Source organism: Artibeus jamaicensis, unplaced genomic scaffold, assembly GCF_021234435.1.
Source record: "Artibeus jamaicensis isolate MK-2021 breed Jamaican fruit bat unplaced genomic scaffold, CSHL_Jam_final contig_519, whole genome shotgun sequence".
Classification (NCBI taxonomy): Eukaryota; Metazoa; Chordata; class Mammalia; order Chiroptera; family Phyllostomidae; genus Artibeus; species Artibeus jamaicensis.
Window position 1 is genome coordinate 2,304,390 of NW_026521871.1, and position 22,613 is coordinate 2,327,002.

General features: G+C 40.0%; 1 protein-coding gene across 6 annotated transcripts in view; it reads right to left on the bottom strand.

The window, feature by feature from the left end:
• The window catches only part of ATXN7 (ataxin 7), a 151,750-nt gene that overhangs the window by 75,550 nt on the left and 53,587 nt on the right, over window positions 1-22,613 (bottom strand). The gene's annotated exons all lie outside the window — the stretch shown is intronic.

Genomic DNA, 22,613 nt, shown 5'->3' on the forward strand with positions numbered 1-22,613 from the left:
GACGTCACGTGAGAGACTGCAGTTTCTCATCCTGAGCTGTATCGAGGTCTAAAACCACTCGAAAGGCAGTTTAAGAGCACCGTAACAGAACACTGGAAAGTACAAGCTGTTCAAATGTTTGAGATGGTGTATTTGAACTACTGAGCTTTTCTGATCCATCTGCAAAGCCCAACATTCACAGAAATACATACTACAGTCCTTAATTTCAAAGCTGCCATCTAGTGTGTGTCATATCAGCCTCTGAGGAAGAATAAAATAATGTATCCTTCAGCTTTGCAATCCATTCTAATTTAAGAGATAACTAAAATAAGAGAAAAATAGGCACCTTGGAATCAAAGATAGTAACAACTGCTCTAGCACTTCATAGCACAGGTGCTGTAGTACATCAGTGACTCTGCAGGGAGCCAGAGTGCTCCTCTTGGTAGCCACCCTAAAGAATTAAGTACAGCAGTGCTCTAAGAATCTCAATGAGGGAAGGAGCACTCTTTCAACAGAATAACACCAGCAACACCAACATGCAAACATTTATCGACCACCTTTTATACAGACACTGAAGAATATTCCTATATGCCAAGCAATGAGTGGCATATAGAAATGTTTTACCTAAATAAAATTGGTGGTTCTTGACTGGGGGCAATTTTGCATGGCCCCTATGCCCCCACCTCCCCACATTGACAATGTTTGGAGATGGTTTTGATTGTAACAACTGGAGGGAGTGGTGCTAATTGGCATCCAGTGACAGAGGCCAGAGATCTTGCTAAACACCCTACAAGGCACAGCAGATTCCCCAACAATAAGGAATTATCTGGCCCCAAATGTAACACAGGTTGAGAAACCCTGCCTTAATTAAAAAGTACCCTCGAAATGGCCCTATGGAGGAAACTGCTATTGTGATACATGCCCACCTGCGAGGACAATGAAGACAGGAGGTTTTAAGTAACTTGCCCAAGGTCAGCAGGGAGGTGATGGAGCAGGGGTTATAACGCAAGGAAACGTGATGCTGCTCCGCTCCTGTAAAACTTTGGGTGTGATTCCAGGGACCCAGACAGGAAGTACTTAAAAACTGAGTCACCACCACATAGCACTCTTCATTTCACTCTTCTTCTCTCAGTTCCCAGTCAAAAGGATTCCCTTTCTCCCATCCCATCTTGATCTCTAGAGAGAGGTGTAAAGTAGGATGACTGTCTCATTTCTGATTTCTCCATCCAATGTTCAAAGAGGAATTACCATAAGCATAAATAAAAACATCCCTTGCCCCCAAGAACCCAGAGAACCAGGCAGTTCTTTCAGAGAATTCTCTTCCCAGAAGTAATGAGACTTCAGCATACAGTATGCCAAAAAGGCCAGACTCATATAGCCTCTGAGTATGGCAGGAATGAAGAGACTGAGAGGTGGGAGAGGCTGTCGGCTAGCAGGCAGGTATGAAAGGACAGGACACAAACGTGGTTTTCAAACTTCCCCAAATCCTGGAGAAATTAGTTTTTGGCCTCTCAGTGGCAGTTAAATGTTGGCCATTAGCTGCAAGGGCAATTCATAATTCTGAAAGTAAGGATGGAAAGCAGTAGCTTTTCAAGTGAAAAATTGGTGAATTAACCCAACCATCCAACTTCCAATTTTTTTTTTTTGAAAACTGAAGCTTTTATCTTAAAATAAATACCCCTCTTAAAAAAACAAAATCAACTAGCCACTCTCCCCATTATGTACCTGGTTTATTAAAAGTTTATTATCTCTTCAGCAGGAACCATTACACACATTCCCAGAAATGGTAGCTAACAAGCTACTTTGCACAGGTTTACTTTAATACCCAATAAAGAATATAACTTTATCAAGAGGGAGGTCAAGAGATTACCACAGTCCCAGGGAAATAATAGTTCCTCTCTTCTGTAAAAGAAAATTAGCTGAGACTACAGTCACTTGACATTCTGTTCCTTCGTCAACCCCAAATCCTGTTATGGGATGTATAGTTTACTCATTGTGGACTGTTTCCCAGGGAAGTAGAATACAGCTTTTGCCTTTGTTTGAGACTGTGAAGGATAGGGTTGGCACAGTAGATGAGTACAGTCAACCATAAAGTGGCAAAAAATTGTACCAGATTTTGTGTAGATTAAAGAGCAAATATCCTAGGTACTTTGCGATTCTCTGATGAAGAATATTATTGTAATTAGAAAGCCCATAACTAATACCTACCTTTAACAACAACACCTTGAAGGTCAGACTGCATCTTCAAATCACAGGACTCTTTTAAGTTTCTATAGAACAGAAGGCTGCAATTTCAATAGCCCCAAACTTAGGGGGAAATCCTGGATCCTGCCAGTTCCTTAAGGAGAGAGAGACTCCAAGAGAAAAGAATTGTGCCCCAAGCCATCGACATACTTTGTCAACTAGATAGACCTCCAACACTTGAAAAGCCTTTGTGGGGGGCCCTTTGACATTATCTACTTAAATATACCCTCCATTTGTCTGGTTATTTACAAAACAAATAAGCAGACAAAAATTTCACTAGTGGTAAGAAACTTGTAAAAGTACTTTAACTGCAACACTATTGGTGAAAGTAGCAAAAGCATCAACAGCGTAAATATTCATCCAAAGAAGTCAAGCTTAAACAACCATAGAAATATTCATAATACAAAAGACCATGTGGCAGTTAAAAAAAAACAAACAGGCTGAACTATACACAATGACATGTGAGGATCTCAAGGCTGAACACAAAAAGCAGACATAGAGCAGGACCAGCGGCTCAGAAAAGCTGCCTGGAAGAACTAATATGTAAGTTTGCATCTACAACATGAGGGTTAACTTTCTGTTGGGGAAGAGAGTTAGAGGAAAAAAGGGAACAGGGAAGAAGAAGGGTATCCGGGGAAAGGGAGCCACTGTCCCTACCTGGGAACAGCACGTAACCTAAAAGGAAGAGCTAAGGAGCCGTGGTGGCCTTAGGCAAAGAGAGCCTCGTGTCAGTCAGCCACATTAAGTAGTTTTACCTTTACCCTACGGGCAAGGGTAATCAGTGAAGTCGGTTAAACAAGAACAAATCATTTAAGCAATAATACATAGTTTGGGATGTGAGTATCAAAGAATTACCCAGTTTGTCCCTCATTTGTCCCTGATTTATGAACAGCTTCAGTAACAAAACTTTAGGTAAGATTGAACTTTATCTATCTATCTGAAAGGATGCAAGCCTGCAAGGTATCACTGACAAAAAATGGTTGGCATCTCAGGCTGGCTCACTTATGACCTTAACCTTCAATGCTATCTATATGTTACTAATGAGAATTACAGAAAATATTGCTGTGAATGCATTAATTAATCAAAACAAAAAAATTTAGAAACCAAACAGAGAAATTTAAAAACTTATCTTCAATATGGGAAGTTCAACAAATAAAAGGAATGCTGAATACTACTGGGTTATAAAGGTCTTTGAATATCTGTTGAAAAGTATGTACTCTTCCCCTAGAGAACTGTATTTATTCAAATAAGACAATATTTTGCATGTATCTATGAAGGGGTTCATGGACCTCCCACTGCTTAAATAAACCCAATTTGAGAACCCCTGATTTCAAAGCCTACGCATTAATTCTTTGACTGAATTAATTCTTTGACTGAAGAATTAATGTGGAAGTGTCTACTTCCACTTCTGTACTTAAGACTTTTCTCTCCTTTTTCAGATTTATTACAGTCATACTTTACATCACCCATGTGATGGAGGGCATTAAAAGAAAGCAGGATTTAAATGTGAACTCTTTTCCTGAAGAGTCAGAGGTAGGCGTAATATAAGGAGGGTGTGAGTGTAGAAAGGAGACCATGTAAAGCAGAAGAAATGTAGCCAAGGACATTTGGCTACAAAACAACCCCCCCAAAACAAACAAAAACAACAACCAAAAAACAAAACTGAGAGAGAGAGAGATATGGCAATGATGTACCTTTCTGAAGAGCAGGCAAAAGAGCCTTGAAGAAAAAGGAACACTGGGTCAGTCCCTCCCATCCTCACAGGCCAGAGACACAGCTTGTTTTCTGCAGCAAGACAAATTCCAAGAGCACCCTCTCGGTTCTTCATGGGCTCTTCCTTCCTGACACTAGTCAAGGCCAGACAGTCTATAAGCACAGAATCCATACATGGAGTGTCCACAGCTATTCCTCACAAAACCTTTATCGGAGCTAAGTTACAATTTGGAGCAAGTAAGCTTCATGCTCTCTCCTCTACTTTTTTGGGGAGGGCGGGGGGGGGGGAGATGCTTATAAGACGTAATTTTAAGATCATCAGTGGAAACAAGAAGTTAGAACTTTCAGTATACATGCCACTGATGCCAGCTTTAAAGGTCAATCTCTTCTAGACTCCTCTGTGTTGCACTTTAATTCCTCAGAGTTCTCTGAAACAGCACTCAGCTACTCTCCCATAGGGGAGCTACAGAATACTGAACATCCTATTTTAACAAAATCAACACACAAGCAGACTCTTACTATGTCTCCGCAGAAGTAGTCACCTGCCCAGTGTTTTAAAACTTGGCACAAAAATCCTTAGCAATAGGGGCATGTTAGAACCTACACCAAATTGTAAACTGTGGGATTTGAAAAAGATCAGGTAGCTGTCCTTCCACTCTGACTTCGCTCTTCATTTCACAGTGCCCAGATACAGACAATGATTATGGACAAGGCCTTCCAGGGAAAACTGTGGAGAAAGCTGCATACAAAGGGATCTCATTAGAAGATATTTTCATCAGGCAAATAGGACTTTGAGTGATGATGCCAAACCAACCACTTGCACAATATATTCCCTACTCACTACCTAATTACCTTTTCATAAAACTGACAGCACTTAAAATTTCCTTGGGATTTGGAAATAAAAATAACATGTTATGACAACAGGGACTGCTCAATTTCACCAAAATCAAGCATCAAAGTCTGACCTCTCGAAGTAATTGGCACTGTTTAAAAACCATGAAAATATATGTTAAAATCTATTTTTCCTGTTGAAAAGAAACAAATTATGCCCAATTTAGTCGTAACCATTTTAAAACTCTAGATTCCTGCAAAAGGCTATTGAGCAGGTAACTCCCAGTTCCTTGGATGGATGGGGAGTTTCTTACTCATCTCTACTACTTGTTAACTGCTTCACTCTCAGGCAGTATGAACCCACTGTGTGCAAAGATGGGATACTATGAGGGGCTTTTGTGGCCAGGAGGAGCAGCCTGGCCTGGCCTTCAAACTCCCATTTGCCTCACGCTAGTCGTAGCATACATAGGCAAGACCACAGGAATGCAACATGACAAAGCAAAGAAAAATATCTGATGAAAAGGATTGTTGTTGTAATCTATGTCCATTTTGGGAAGCACCACCACCAAGACAAGCAAAAATGGGGAAAAAAGAATGAACAGTCACACTAATCAAGTTAGCTACTTATTATCAACCAAAACACAGTTTGCTGAGTGAGAAAGACTCCTGGTTAATCTTGGCTTACAAGAATCTCTGTGCATTATTATAAAAGGTTGTATGAGCTGTGTTTTAGCTTTATCTTCTCAGCTGAAGACACTGTCCTGAAAGATTAGCATACATGTCACTCCCGTTTAAAAAATTTCTAAATTATCTTTATCTGTTTCAGCTAACAAACTATTACAATTTACTTTCTGAGAATTAAGCATTTCTCCATTATGAATTCTACAAATTAAGTTCACTATGGATTTTAAATGAATCCTTGCACGACCTCATGCATATATACACATACACACATACATGCTCACATTTCCCCAACCCCAGGATTTTAAGTCCAAAGTTCTCAGACAATATCCCCTCTCTCCCTGCCAGAACTCCATTGCTGTTGCTATTCCCTGAAACAATAACCAAGCAATTTTCTTGAGTTTAAACTGCTCTCTGGAATGTGTACTAATACTTTATTGGTTTACCAATATAGTAAAACCTATTCCAACTGTCCCCTCAAAAATGGTAGCTCAACAAACAGATTAGTTGCTGCTAATCGGACAAATCAAGGAACTATCTGGTTTTGGGATCTGCCAAACCAGAAATCTCGGCTTTGCCACTTATAAACTATTTAATTTGATACAAGTTAACTTGCTTTGGCTTCAGTTTTTTTCATCTTTAACATGGGGACACTATAAGTATCTGCTTCACAGTATTATACTAAGGATTAAATGAGGCAATCCATGTAAAGCTCCTAGTGCAGTGACTAACATATAGGAAGTACTCAAATAACAAACGCTACCTATTATTACTATTACTACCAGGTACTGGCTATGATGCTTAATTGTTCAAGATCTCAAATACCTTAAAAAAGCATTTCCCACTCAAATACAAAGGGTATGCCAACGGTATAACTATCAGGATTAGACAGGTTTTCATAATTCTTAAATTCCATCTATTGAAATCCTATATTTAAGCTGTTTTTATTTCAGAATTACTAGTGGGGAAAAATTAATTTTTGTGAATTTCTACAAAGATTTACCTGGCACTTGATGAATACTCATGCTTACCAACTTTATTAATCTGTCAGGATGGTTTGGTCTTTAAAGAATAAAAAAATCAATTGTTTTATCTGCTACTCTGGCATAACTATAATTCATGGATAGATTATAGCCTCACACAACATGGATTATTTTCAGCAACACTGGCTTTTAAAAGAAAACATCTACGAAACACAAGATCTTTTAAAGAAATAGCCACTGCAGCTGCCAGTCAACAACGAAAAGCTCATCAGACATGGGGCCAAGTAGAGAAATAGAAAGTGATGGGTACAGTATCTACAGTAAACTCTGAATCTGTCTCCAGTACAGCAGCTCATCAGAGTAGGCAGGAAAAGGCCTACACACAAAAATAAAGGGAAAGGAGAAAACAAATTTCCTATTCGAAGGCTGAAAATAGCACTGAGTTTATCTTGGGAAAGAAAACCATGGTGATATAATAGATATCTATACTGTTTTCCTGCTCTAAGTCAATACTGCAAATTTAGCCAAGACATATGTAAAAACTTGTCCTAATTCTTCCTGCCTGGCATTAACACCCCAAATCTAACACTAATGTCACATTCTAGCAAGAGTGATGGCTTTATATCAAAAAAAAATACCAATGAACAATTTTTGATAGGAGCTCTAAAATGAAAGATGACACCTAACCTAAGGAATGGGTGGGAAAAGAAGAAGCAGCAGCTTTGTAAAAGTTCAGAGGTGGGAAAGAGCCCAGTGTGTAAGAGGAACTGGAAGGTGGCTAAGGTGCCTGAGGCATAATAGGCAAGGAGGAAAATGGAAGGTGAAGAGGCCAGATGAGCACAGCCTGTGGACCACTGTAAAGGAATTGGGATTTTCACTGAACTACAAAGCCCCATGTGATCTGCCTCCCCAATGCACTCTCAAATCCTTAGCATGCAAATTCTATCTACTATTACCCTCTCCTAATACTTTTCTAGTCACCCCGGCCCACTGATGTTCTTAGGATACTCCTAAATCCTCTCCCACCAAGAACTTTTGGATTTGTTGCCCCTTCAGTCTGAAGGCTCCTTCAGGATATCCACTAGACTCATACCTTCATATCCTACAGTCACTGGTTTAGAAAACTCATCACCCTATTTTAAATTGTATTCTTCTACCTTTCTTCAGAACACACATCACTGCTTAACGTATATACTTCCCTTTGCTTTTCAATTTATTGCCTATCTCCCCCACTAAAATAGCTCTCAAGAGGGCAATTCAAGAATGTTTGCTGTTTTTCTGAAAATTAGAATACCAGCACTAAGTAGGTGCTCAGTAAATACATGCTGAAAAAAATGTATGCAAATGGACAGAAATCATTACAAGGTTCTATTAGGAAGAAACAATCTGCACTTCCTCAGTTTATCATTACCTAGACACTTGAGGATTCCACATCAATGAGGCAAGCGACATACCCCACTGGCCTCCAACTTCTACTTTGGCCACTGCCAATTCAAGTTTCACACTGTTATCATGGTAAGCTACCAAAGCCCACCTTCAGGACAAAGCACAAACTTCTTTCTAGTATGACTTGATTCCTGTTTCATAGGGCTCCATCACTGCCCTCCACTACTCACCCTCAAGGGCTACTGCCAAGTTTGAGACTCCCCAGAGATGGCCCTACCTCAAAAGCTGCTCCCATACCATACTGGCTGACTCACCAATCAAGGTTTAACAAAAGCTCTAACGTTCCCCTTAACCTCCTACAGGTAGGCTTCCTTACCTGTCCTCTGTTTTTGAGATTTCTAATTTTCTGGGCTCACACTACTACCTACCATCCAAGGCCTCACAGGCCTTACTAGGAATTTTGGATTTTCTTCGAATTGCACTAGGAGATTTCTAAAGGATACATGACAGGTTGTTTACTTGGGTATTCCGCTTTAGAGAAAGACACAAAATTCTTCTTCCTACCCTTTCTCAACTGATGACCTCCTAACTTCTCCCTTACTTCACAGAAATGACAAGAACTACCTACCTTATCTTCCCACAATTCCCCATCTCTATCTGCAACTGATCTGCATGTTTTGCCTCTCATTACAACAGAAGGAAGTCTCTGGTTCTATCTGAAACTGACACATTCACTTGGGCTCTGAGTCCCATCCCATTTTCCCAAATCAAGGTTATTATCCTTGTGATTATCCATCTTCTCAAATGTGCTCAATTATTCCTCAATACTGGATAATTTCCAAAGCAGACAAACATGCCCTAATACTATCTGAAATAAATAAAATTACACAAAACAGAATAAAATAAGCCTTCCCTTTATTCATGCCCCCATCCTGCTATTGCCTCATTGTCCATTCTCTTTCAAAACCAAATCCTTTAAAGACCTGCCTACACTTATCCTCTCCACCTGCTCTGCACCAATTCTTACAGCCTCCTCTAAATGGGCATCTGCCTCCCTGACTCTTCTGATTAAGGTCATTAATGACCTCCGCACTGCAAAAGCCCAAGATCAAGTCTCTGGCCTGGCTTTACCTCTCAGCAGCATGTGACACAGGCAATCACTTCTCACTTAAAGTGGTTTGTTTTCTCAAATTCTACACCACCTCACTCACCCGGTTTCCCTTCCCACATCACTGAAAATTCCTCACCCCTTTTGCAGATTCCTCCTTACCACAACCTCTTCAATGAGAGCTCAGCCATTGGCCCTCTTCTGTTCTTTACTGACACTTACACTCCATCCTGCAGTTTTCCAGGCCTTCTGTACAGTGATGATGCAGACTCACCTACTGTCTCTGGCCCAGGCTGTTCCACCAGCTCTAGGCTGTATATTCAATTGCCCATTCTCAACAGGTACATATGAATGCCAAGTATATTAAACACTGTGTGGCCGAAACAGAGTTCCTGACCCTGAGTCAAGACATTCTCTGCCATTCCTCAGCTCATTAAATGGTACCAACCTAGCTATCATTCCTCACACCCCAATCCTTCGCTTTCTGCCTCATCCACATCCAGTTCTTCACTAAATCATGTCAATTCCACCTCCAAAACATACCCTTAACAGGATAATCTCTCTGCATTGGTATTGCCATCAACAGGATCTAAGTCACCATCACCTCTCACCTAGTCTTTTGGGACTCTATACCTCCCCCCTTCTGGCTACCCAATTAATTTATTGTACACCAGCCAGCAGTCCACACACGGCAAATGAGATCAGGCCACTCCCCTGCTGAAGCAAACTTCCCCTTCCCCCAGGCTCTCATTACCCTTAGAATAGAGCCAAATTCCTGACCTTTGACCATGAAGATCTTGATCTGACCTTCATGAGCCTCACTTCCCACCACTGTTCTCCGTTCCCATCTCAGAGGCCATGTACTTGCTTTTTCTTTCTGCTTGGAACACTCTTTCCCCTCTTTTCACATGAGCCATAGACCACTTTTCTTTTATCATTCACATCTCAGCTCAGATGTTCAGTTCTCAAAAAAGCCTTCCTGATCATGTTAGCTAGAACCCTGCTTCCCCATCCCCAACTCATTAGCCTACTTTATTGAGTTTACTCAAAGTCCTTGAAAAATGTTTTCTATTTACTGTGTTTAGCTTCATTAGAGAACAGGGGCTCTTTCTGACATGTGTCCATTTACTTCCAACACCCATCAGAGAACCTGGCACTTAGAGGGCGACTCCATAAATATTTGCTAACCTAGTGCCTGACTTGGGGGTTAGGGCTGTGCCTTCTCACCTTGTTTGCAGTTGTGCCCTCAAACTCTTGTACAGCAAGTAGCACAGAGATTGTACCCGTCAAATGTGTGTGGAATAAAATCTAAATGAATGAAGGTGAAACAGCCAGAGAATTCTCAAAGTAGGAATCACGCTGGACAAAATATCTTGAGGCCTGCTCGATGACAAGATCTGGATCTTGTCAAGAAGTGAAATGAAAAGGCTGGCAAGTTTGAGCACTGTCTGTCAATAAGTGCTCAAAGTATTTACATGGGTGTCCTTGAGTAAGTATGCAATGCCCTAAGTCCAAATCCTATAACTGAGGATTTAAAATTGGCCCAGAGTAAGATTATAGAGAATGATGGCTTTCATCTTCCTTACTTCCATTAGTAGTAAAATCCTTATGAGTATGTATTAACTTCAATAATAATAATAATAATAATAATAATAATGTTTTTCCACTAAAACATATCTGTCTATAATTTCCAAAGACAGAAAAGTAACTTAAATGAAGAACTGCTTCAAGTTAAAATGGAAATTTCCAAGCCTTGAAGAGGAAATTTTCTAAATTCCTTCATCATGTAGGGACTGCCTGTGAAAACTCCCTGTGACTACCACGACATATATAAAATCATATTACTAATAGCCTCAATTATCTCTGATCCATTTCCCAACTTAGTGGAAATGACTTTATTGTGTTAAGCTGTAATTTACCTTTCTTGCCCCCCACCAAAGGGTCTGTAAAACATTGCAAGATGCTATCTAAAGAAACACAAACGGGTTTATGGGCTTCAAGAAGAGGAGAAGCAAAACTCTGCACACAGGGGAAGGTATATAACCACACTGGGCTTTTCTCTGCCTCTCCAAAGAAATGACAAAAGAGGAAATAAGAAATGTCGATTCCCACTTCTCATTTTTACTAGAGTCCAAAAAAGTGTGAACCTGGGGTTCATTTGCTACTCTATTATCCTGAGACCCTGCAGTTTCCTCACACTGTCTACATATTGCCTGCTAAAGGAAAACTGACATTTCACTGCCTGCTGCTCCCCTGAGCATCCTGGCTGACCACTTGATTAGAGGTATGCTTATGACACTGCATCCTCATTATTGATAAAAATAGTAAAATTAGCGCCTGGGACAGCATAGCTCAGTTGGTTGTGGTGTTGCCCTGTAACCAAAAGGTTGTGGGTTTGGATCCAGGTCTGGGTACGTACAGGAAACAACCAATTGATGCTTCTTTCTCACATTGGTTTCTTTCTCTTCCTTCCTCTCTAAAAAAGCAATGAAAAAATGCCCTCGGGTAAAGATAAAAATAAATAAATAATAAAATTAGCAATTAATATTTATTCAATAGTTACTCTGCTGGATACTATACAAAGTGCTGAACCTTCATTATACTATTTAATCCTCCCAAATACTATGAGGTACCAATTTTACAGGTAACTTAATTGAAGGTTAGCAAAGCTACAGGATTTGCCTTAAGTTAGTCACTTATTGGAGATGAGAGTTGAACCTAAGTTTGTTTAACTCTGGAACTGGAGTTCCTAATACTGCTTCTCTCTGAAAGCTGTCTTTTGTAAACTCACCACATGGAACCCTTTTTCTGCACAATACCCACTAATAGCACACAGAAGTAGAATTACATGGAAGATCCTTTGGGAAGCTTATTTAAAGCAGTGGTACTCAAACCTACTGATCTCCAAAAAGTCCACAAAGAAAAAAGAGAGAGGCCTTCCAGCCAAGATGGACACATAGTGAAAACACTGTATCTCCTCACACAACCAAAATTGAGTATAAAAAAAATTTAAAAGCAAAAACACAACCAGAACAAACATAAAATTGAACTGTATGGAAATCCAACAAATGAACCATTCATCCAGACTGGTAAGAGGGGCGAAGGTGGTGGCCAGTGAAGAGGGGCCTTGGCAGGAAAAGGCGGTGGCTGGCAGATCCATTACCAACTGCGCAGGCAGCAGCTGGCAGACCCCAGGCACGGGGTAGCAACAGGCAGACCCAGTGAGGTGCACAAGGTGGCTTGTTGACCACAGTCACACATTCACATGCAAATAAACCAGGCAAAAACAGGCAGTGAGACAGACTACACAACCAAGGGCACCAATGACAGGAAATAAAGCCTAAAAGCACCGATTGAAAAGGTATGGAAACTCCCAGCCTCACAGGAGAAATTGTTGGAGAGACCCACAGGGGCCTAGAATGTACATAAGCCCACCCACCTGGGAACCAGCATCAGAAGGGCCCAATTTGCTTGTGGGAATCAGAGGGCACTGAAATCCGAGAGAGAGCTGAGCAAGTGCATTGTTCCCTCTCTGACCCCGCCCCCAAGGAGTCACAACCCACCCTGGTGAACACCTAAGGCTCCACCCCTCATACATTATAAGTGCGACCTGTCCAAAAAATTATGGCTCAAACAGAAGAACAAATCAAAGCCCCAGAGCCAATACTTCTAAGTGACCAAGAGATAGCCAACCTATCAGATGCACAGTTCAAAACACTGGTAATCAGGATGCTCACAGAATTGGTTGAATTTGGTTACAAATTACATGGAGAAATGAAGGCTATGCTAAGTAAAATAAAGGAAAATGCAAAGGGAACCAATAGAGATGGGAATGAAACTGGGACTCAAATTAATGGAGTAGACCAGAAGAAAGAAAGAAACTACCAAACAGAAAAGAATGAAGAAACAAGAATTCAAAAAAATGAAGGGAGGCTTAGGAACCTCCAGGACATCTTTAAATGCTCCAACATTGGAATTATAGGGGTACCAGAAGGGGAAGAGGAACAGTAACAACTGGAAATCTTATTTGAACAAATAATAAAAGAGAACTTCCCCAATCTGGCAAAGGCAATAGACTTCCAGGAAGTCCAGGAAGCTCAGAGAGTTCCAAAGAAGTTGGACCCAAGAAGGAACACACCAAGGCACATCATCATTACATTAGCCAAGATTAAAATGAAAGAGAGAATCCTAGAAGAAGCAAGAGCTAAGGGGACAGTTACCTACAAAGGAGTTCCCATCAGACTGTCAGCTGATTTCTCAAAAGAGACCTTGCAGGCAAGAAGGGGCTGGAAAGAAGTATTCCAAGTCCTGAAAGGTAAGGACCTACATCCAAGATTGCTCTATCCAGCAAAGTTTTCATTTAGAGTGGAAGGACAGATAAAGTGCTTCTCAGATAAGGGCAAGTTCAAGGAGTTCATCATCATCAAGCCCTTATTATATGAAATGTTAAAGGGACTTATACAAGAAAAAGAAGATGAAAAATATGAACAGTGAAAGAACAGCAAACTTACAGTTATTAACAACCACAGCTAAAACAAAAGCAAACTAAGCAGCTAAAACAGGAACACAACCACAGAAATGGAGATCACATGGAGCAACAGGGGAGTGAGAAGAGGAGAGAAGGGGAAAAGGTATAGAGAATAAGTAGCATAGATGGTGGGGAGAAAAAAGACAGGAGGAAGGCAAGAGTAGTGTGGGAAATGTAGAAGCTAAAGAACTTATGACACATGGACATGAACTAAAGGGGGGAATGTGGGTCGGAGGGGGTATGCAGGGTGGAGGGGAATGAAGGGGGGAAATGGGACAACTGTAATGGCATAATCAATAAAATATATTATAAAAAATAAAAAGTATCAACATAAAAGAAAAAGAAAAGAAAGAGAGAGAGAGAGAGAGAGAGGAGGACAATGCAATGAGTCTTTCCTAAACCTAAACTTTCTTCAAATTTAGATGACTGTCTTTTATTCCAAAACAATGGCCCTCATAGTTTTATGATGGTAAGAATTATATGTGTGTCTAATTATATTTATTATAAAATGTTAGCAATCTGGTTTGGTTCTCAGTTTGTTACAGAAACTTTATGGTTTAAATTATAATAGCTTAAAGGAGCATTAGGTAAAAACTTTTTTTTTCCTATTGCAATTTTTGGAGCTCATAATTGTGGAAAACATCTGTATTATGGGAGGGGAATATTTTGTCTTAAGATTGTGAATCTAGTTGATAATAAACTACTACTTTTTTCTTCCCATAAGCTTACGTGTAAGAAAAAAAGCATTTCATGTTAGCAGGGTCTTTATTACAAAAAGGAACAAGACCATTTAATCTAGTTTTTATGTTATGAGTGCCTGAAATGTAATATCCATTATTCTCTTTCTCTTGCTCATTTATAATAATCCCTGCTGTACAAGATGAATACAAATGTAATCCTTTGCGCCTTTCTCTCAAAAGCACAGTAACTCCAACTGTTAAGTCTACTAACAGGCTTCCTTGTCTCCTTAGAAGTTCAATCAAAAAATACTTTAGTAATCAAGGGGCACATTTACTAGAAATACTGCCATAAACTTTGAATATCAATGTGATTAAAAGTAATCTTATATTGAAATGCTATTTAAATAGTGAAATTTCACTTCTCCTTTTTTAATGGCACAGATCCCAGGTGATAGTTTCCTATCTGCTGCAACCTTAGCTTTCATTTAACCTTTTTTAAAAGCCAATTTCTTCTAATGCAAACCTCACAATTCCCCTCCCCCTCAAAAAAAAAAACAGGGTTGGGCAAGTTCTTTTAAAAGAACTGCTAAATACAACATATAGACTGTTGTAAGGACACAGCAAGGGAAAAGCTCTGATATTTTTGCTTAAAAACATTTTTTTTTTTTTTTTTTTTTGGTAAAGATCAGAATTTCTAGCCAAGGGTAGGGACAACAAAGGTCACAGCAACCTGTTTTCAAGCTCATGAGAAGCAACTATACATTCTGGAATGGGTCAGCAAGGCAAAAAATTAAGCATGTGGATTGTGGAGTTAGGCAGATCTGGGTTACAGGGCCTCTTATATGCTTTGTGATCTTAGTGAGGTACCTCACTCCTCTGAGCCTCAGTTTCCTCCTCTGTAAAATAAGAATCCAGGTAACATTTAGGTCAGAGGACTGCTATGAAGATTACATAGGTCAAACCTGTGCTGAAACAGAATAAAAGTTCTCACCAAATCTGAGCTGCCCATACACACATAGGTTCATTGTAAGATGTGGACACGAGGAAGCAGGATGTCTTTACAAGTAAGAAATGAGACCACGTAAGATATAGGTCATGCTCAATAATGATACATAAATTCTTTTCACTTCCCTTCTGAGATTAGAGTTTACAAGAATCAATCAAAACTAAATGGAGTACAGTTGGGAGCCCCATCCTACTACAGGTAACACACATGGTTTCCATTAACTGTGAAGCTTTGAGGGTTGAGGAGTTCAGCATGGATTGTGCCAGGTGTTATACTTTTCAGTAAGTAAAAACTTCTATGATGTGGGATCTAAGGACACTGTATGCCTGCTTCATCAGTCAAAATGCAGATTTGTTTCCTGGTAAATCCTCCTTACAATTCCCAAACCTCCAACAAAGCTTCAGCTTCTCTTACTTATCCAGCTAAAGGGCAGAAAATCTGAAGAATATGAGTCAGGTAACGTTTTGAGTGGCCCATAAAAGTTTAGATTCTTTCACTAGAATATTTACCTACATCCAGGGGCTTAATAGAAGCTAAGCATCACCCTCACAGCCCAAGGCTCTTAGAAGTTGAGGCCATTACAGCTCCGTTGATGCTCTTATTTGAACTGCCCTGAAACAGGTTTACGCCCTAGAAAAGGGGTAGTAAATGACAAAAGCAAACAAGGATAGGTACCATCTTACACAAAACCGTTTCTATTTTTTTCTTTCTAGCTAAACAGATTTCTTCAATATTGAATAAACTCTTGGTTTACGAATAGTAGATTTTACTATTTGAAAGATTCACCCTCTCAAAATAAAAAGTTCAAGAATCACATTCTATAGAATGAGTTTCCCCTTCATTAACCAAGAAACCCATTAGAATAAATATAGCAAACTTTTTCTACGGAGTCAGACAGTTTACATGCAACTTGGGTTCTACAGTCTCTCTTGCACCTATTCAACTTTGCTATCCATTCTATGGAGATAGCAGTCAAGACGATAAGCAAATAAATGGATGTGGCTATGTTCCAATAAAGCTTTCCTTATGATGGACACTGACATTTGAATTTTATATTTTTCACATCATAAAACAATCGTCCTTTTTTTATTTTTTACTTAAACCATTCAACAATGTAAAACTCATTCTTAGCTAGTTTGCAGGCAGGATTTGGCCCACAGGCTATAGTTTGCATCAAAATAGCAAAGGTGCCACAATGAGGAGAAAGACTTCCTGCTACAGGGATTCTCTCCAGGTCTCTAGGGAATTACCTACAAGAACTATCACCAAGGATACTGACCTAAAGCTCACAGAAGTATGCATCAAATGTGGGCAATCTGCAACTGAATCACCTGAGTACTCAAATGCATATTAATGTGATTCTGATGCTGTGAACTGGATCTTGCAGATTCCTGTCTGTGGCTGAGATTCAAACTCCACTTGAGATGTAGGCAGACTATAAGTACTGTCACCTGCTGGACCCTTACACACTCACAGGAGACACCAGAAACAGAAGTCTGGCTTGTTTCAACAGAAAGTGCAGAGCACTTCAAGCCTTCATTTTGTAGGAGACAAGCTGAAGTCCAAGGAAGCATAAAAAACAAAACCAAGAGAAATGATATGATGTTTGAGACATGCCTCAAACTAATTTAGTGTGGGGAGCTGAGCAGAGGTGAAACAAGAATGGGCAGTGGCTCAGTTGTTTAAGCTGCATGATGGATACAAGGGAGTTGGCTCATTTTTCTCTATTTTTGTATATTTCAAACTGTCCACGCCCCCTAAAATTGGGGGGAAAACATAAGAAAAATCTTAGAGAAAAATAAAAATGCTCTTAACCTCAGGGAGAGGATTTTATGCCTACAACGTTACTTTAACAGTACTTCACAAAACACTATTTGTTTTATTATGAATCTATTTTTTTTTCTTTTTTACCTAGGAAGGAAAAAGGTGGTACTGTTATGTTCACTCGGTCTGTGTTGATCGAGGCTACCTACCTCTCTAATCTGTGGGGGTTTTTTTAACCTAGCTATCTGTAGGTGCCAATCAGCCTCTTTTCCATCTTGCCCTAGGGTCAACTGTGTTCCTGTTATTGTGATGAAAAATCACCTGTCATCAAGTATGGACATCATCCTGGGTTGCCATCTTATGCCTCTGCCTAAATATCAGAGATAACAGAAGTGATGTCCTGTTCTGTCTGCACTCTTTCTGGAAAGTGTAAATCAGGGGTGTCAAACTCATTTTCACTGGAGGCCGTATCAGCCCAGCAGTTGCCTTCAAAGGGCCGAATGTAATTTTAGGGCTGTATAAATGTAACTACTCCTTAACTAGAGGAGCTCCCCACTGCTGCCAGGTAGAAATAAGGTGCCTGGCCAGATAAAACAAGGAGATTTAGCCCTCGGACCTTGTGTTTGCCACCTGTGGTGTAAATGGAGTGCTAAACTCAGGACAGGGAGAGCAGCAAACAGGAAGTGCTGAAAGACAACCTCTGGCCTCCCCCTGGGGCCATAAAGCACATCTCTCCATAGAGGAGGTAACTTTTTTTTTAAGAGTCACAACACAATGGAAAATTGGTCACTTGAACACTTCATCTATGAGTGATTCGGTACAATCTTCCTGACAGGCCAATCAATTTACTTCGGGGGGCAAATATTTACTGAGCACAAAGTGTGCAGGACCTAAATACAGAGTAGGGCAAAAAGTAGGTTTACAGTTGTGAGTACACCAGAGTTTATTTTTGCATTATTAGTTATTGTATTATTTTCCATGTGAACAACCGTAAACATACTTCTGCCTCTCCCTGTGTATGTCAATCAGCCATGCCCCTGTCCTCTGGGAGACCACACTCCAAAGACAGGCCATCATGCTTTCACATGGTGATAGGTAAAATGTCTGGAGGAAGGAAAAGGACAGGCTACTCCGATATTCCAGTAACACTGTTGGCTCCCACAGGACACCATATAAATATTTTTAAATTGCTGTGAAATTAAGGCATTTAATGTTTTCATTTTTAAACTCTCCCTATATGTTCAGGCACTAATATAAAAACCTTAATCTCGGTAGGTAGATATACTGTGCCTCCTCCCACAACCAAAATAAGGACAACAAAAATTTAGAAACAACAATAACAAAAAAACAATCAGAACTGAATGAAAATAAAACTGTACAGAAGTCCTACAACCAAGGAGTTAAAACAGACACATTCATCCAGACTGGTAGGAGGGGCAGAGTCGGGCAGCCTAGTGGAGACGGGTCCAGGCAAAAAAAGCAGTGGCTTGCGGACCCCAGGTGCACACTATGGCAGCAGGTGAACCCTGGGCGCACAGGCAGCGGCTGGCAGACCCAGTGAGGTGGCAGATTGGGGAAGGGTGCGGCACACAAGGTGGCTGACTGCCTGCGGTCCCATACTCGCACGCAGATAAACCAGGCAAAACTAGGGAGCAAGACAGACCACTCAACCCAGGGCTCCAGTGTGGGGAAATAAAGACTCAAAACACCAATTGAAAACACCTGTAGGGGTTGAGGTGCCAAGAGAGACTCCCAGACTCACAGGCAAGTTTGTTGGAGACCCACAGGGTCCTGGAAAGTACACAAACCCACCCGCCCAGGAATCAGCACCAGAGGGGCCCAGTTTGCTTGGGGGAAGAGGTGGAAGGGACTAAAATCCGACAACAGAACAAGTGCCATTTTTTCCTCTTGGACCCCTCCCCACATACAGTGTCACAACACAGCCACATGGGTTGCCCCCCCCCATATGTACTTAAGGCTCTGCCCCTCATATGTAATAAGCACGTCAAGACAAAAAAAAATGCCCCAAATGAAAGAATAGATCAAAGCTCCAGAAAAAAATACAACTAAGTGATGAAGAGATAGCCAACCTACCAGATGCACAGTTCAAAACACTGGTAATCAGGATGCTCACAGAATTGGTTGAATTTGGTTACAAATTACATGGAGAAATGAAGGCTATGCTAAGTAAAATAAAGGAAAATGCAAAGGGAACCAATAGAGATGGGAATGAAACTGGGACTCAAATTAATGGAGTAGACCAGAAGAAAGAAAGAAACTACCAAACAGAAAAGAATGAAGAAACAAGAATTCAAAAAAAAATGAAGGGAGGCTTAGGAACCTCCAGGACATCTTTAAATGCTCCAACATTGGAATTATAGGGGTACCAGAAGGGGAAGAGGAACAGTAACAACTGGAAATCTTATTTGAACAAATAATAAAAGAGAACTTCCCCAATCTGGCAAAGGCAATAGACTTCCAGGAAATCCAGGAAGCTCAGAGAGTCCCAAAGAAGGTGGACCCAAGGAGGAACACACCAAGGCACATCATCATTACATTAGCCAAGATTAAAATGAAGGAGAGAATCCTAGAAGAAGCAAGAGCTAAGGGGACAGTTACCTACAAAGGAGTTCCCATCAGACTGTCAGCTGATTTCTCAAAAGAGACCTTGCAGGCAAGAAGGGGCTGGAAAGAAGTATTCCAAGTCCTGAAAGGTAAGGACCTACATCCAAGATTGCTATATCCAGCAAAGCTTTCACTTAGAATGGAAGGACAGATAAAGTGCTTCTCAGATAAGGTCAAGTTCAAGGAGTTCATCATCATCAAGCCCTTATTTTATGAAATGTTAAAGGAACTTATCTAAGAAAAAGAAGATCAAAAACACGTAGAGTAAAATGACAGCAAACACACAATTACTAACAACCACATCTAAAATAAAAACAGAAACAAACTAAGCAACAAGTAGAACAAGAACAGAACCACAGAAATGGAGACCACATGTAGGGTCAGCAACAGGGGAGTGGGAGGAGGAGAGAGGGGGAAAAGGTACAGAGAATAAGTAGCACAGATGGCAGGTAGAAAATAGACAGGGGGAGGGCAAGAACAGTATGGGAAATGTAGAAGCTAAAGAACTTATGACACATGGACATGAACTAAAGGGGGGAATGTGGGTGGGAAAGGGTGTGCAGGGTGGAGAGAAATGAAGGGGGGGGAATGGGACAACTGTAATGGCATAATCAATAAAATATATTTTAAAAAAAGAAAAAAATCTTGACCTCATACCAATCAATTTCATCAAGTCATAATTTTGTGAACTCCATAAATTCACAAATCTCTTGGAAAGAAAGGTAATTCATGTTCTGAGTTTAGTCATTTGGAAGACATCAAATGTATTACCAATTTTTTTCCCACCAATTGTGCAATCAACTCATGCTGCAAAGTAAAGAAAATAGTCCAGTAAACACATAAGGATACAGGTTAAAAAGAAGCTGACCTCTGAGAGATAAGTGAAATTTTATTCTAACATTTGCGTACTGTGCTAATAGGAAGAGGGACTGATATATCAGCTAAACCACAAATAATCTCACTTCCACATATATCAATTATTCCAACCTCTCCCACAGAATTAACTATTGGGCAGTCTTGCCATGGAGAAATTGGTCGAGATAAGTGCCAAGAGGATAAAGAAAAAAGAGAAAAAAAAGACGGAAATCCTAGGTTAACAGTTTTGAATTTAGAGGGTACAGAATGTAAAGCTTCTTGAAAATCCAACGAAATCTTTGTACACTCTCCCTAAGGATACATACTATTTTGCATACCATTTCAGGGGGACTATGACCTCCTGAAGTCAAGTCCCTGGTTAAAAATCCCTGACCTACATAGATATCAAATTAGGAAATCAGGTCTCAGATTATCAGCAGTTGAAAGGATTGAAAGAAGCATGTAGAGTCATTTTCAATACATTACCTAATTTAATGTCAAATCCTACAACAACTCTGGGAAGTATTATCATCTCCTTTTGCAAAGAGGGAAAACTAAATTCTGAGAGGTGAAATAACTAATTCAAGGTTAAGCATTCTCCTTTCACACCCAGATTTCTAAACTGAAGTCCTCAATCATGAATTAGAGAAGTCAAGAAGTCTAGCCCATATTCATCTTCCAGATATCCTCCAGGATGGAGAGATTCTGACTTTTAGGATTTTGTTTATATGATCAAGTTATCTACATATTTCTTCTCAATTTAACCTTATTGACAGGAGGAATTTAGCACAGATGTAATTCCAAAATACTATTTCTTGGAAGTAACTGTAACCAAAAACAAAGGGTAACTGTCTAATAATTTTTGATGATTTAAAATATATTTTCACTTCTTAAGCAGTCTGACATAAGCTCTTTGTTACAAAAACAAAGGCCCACTGCATGAGTGCTGAACCTTGATTGGCTTTTTAAAACTGTCCTAGAAAACTCAGTCACGAATGAAGAACGGACTGAATTAAAACTTCAGTTCCTACTCCAGTTTCTACAGGTAGCAGAGTTTCAGATAAGCTGTCCCCTCTGGCATCCCCTAAATGGTTAGAGCAGTTTTAAAAATGACACCCTTAACAATCACTAATAATTTGATAGGTCAGAAGCACATACAACCAAATCTATTACTGCTTTGTGCATCAAGAAGGTAATTAATAGGTCTTAGATCTTCATGAGTATGTCCCAGCAAAAAATGACAAATACAAGAGAAACCAGGTCCAGGTCACTAAATTAATTGGATCTCAGTCCAGACCAAGTTGTCCAGTGAAACACTAATACACTTACTCACCCCCTTTAGAGAAATCACCAATAATTAATACACTGTTTTCACACAGATTTAGAAACCCTTTATGGGGAATATATCCACACCCAGAGAATGAAAACTAAGAACAAGAGTGGGTCAGGTTCTCTACAACTCTACTCCAACTGCTTCCTATGCGAGTTGCCACCTAGTGATTTTAATTTTTTAAGCCCAGGCAAGCTGCCAATTCAACACTAAAACCAGACTAACAACTGACTTTTCCTATTGCAACATCACCATCAAGTCCTGTGCTTTCCCTCTTTATCCTCTGCTTGCAAACAAATATTCTCATCTTCAAAATCAACTAATTTGCTAATCTGTTCCAACTGGAAACTCTCAAAGAGCTGCCAGTGGAATTACTCTTCTTCCTAGTGCCAAAAGGCCAGTAAGTGGCTAATCCAAAAAACCAAATTAGTGAATGTGAAGACAGTAACAAAAAGCCAAATCTGGACTTTAATATGGCCCACTCACCAAAGTTCTACCTATTTTGGGGCCCTGGATAATATGCCAAAATTAAATAGCTGCATGTGAGACATAAAATTGCATAGGGGAACATAAAAATATTTTGTATACCAAATTTCCCTCACGGCCTTGTCCACAGTACCACTGAAAAAAATAACTTGAACTGAACCTAAAGTCTACTGGCCTCCAGAATTCTTTTCTGACCAATGTGTCCAGGCCTGCCACAGGCATTAATTAGACAGCAAAGGTGACTGTTCAAGGAAAATGAAAATCTGAAGGAAAGTCTGACAATTTGGATAGCTAATCCGACTTTCATTGGGAAGCACACCTTTATCTACAAATATTTCCCTAGAGTATCCTTACACCAAACAATTTTATTAAAAAACTGACCACTAATTACTCTGATTTCCCCTTTAGAGCACC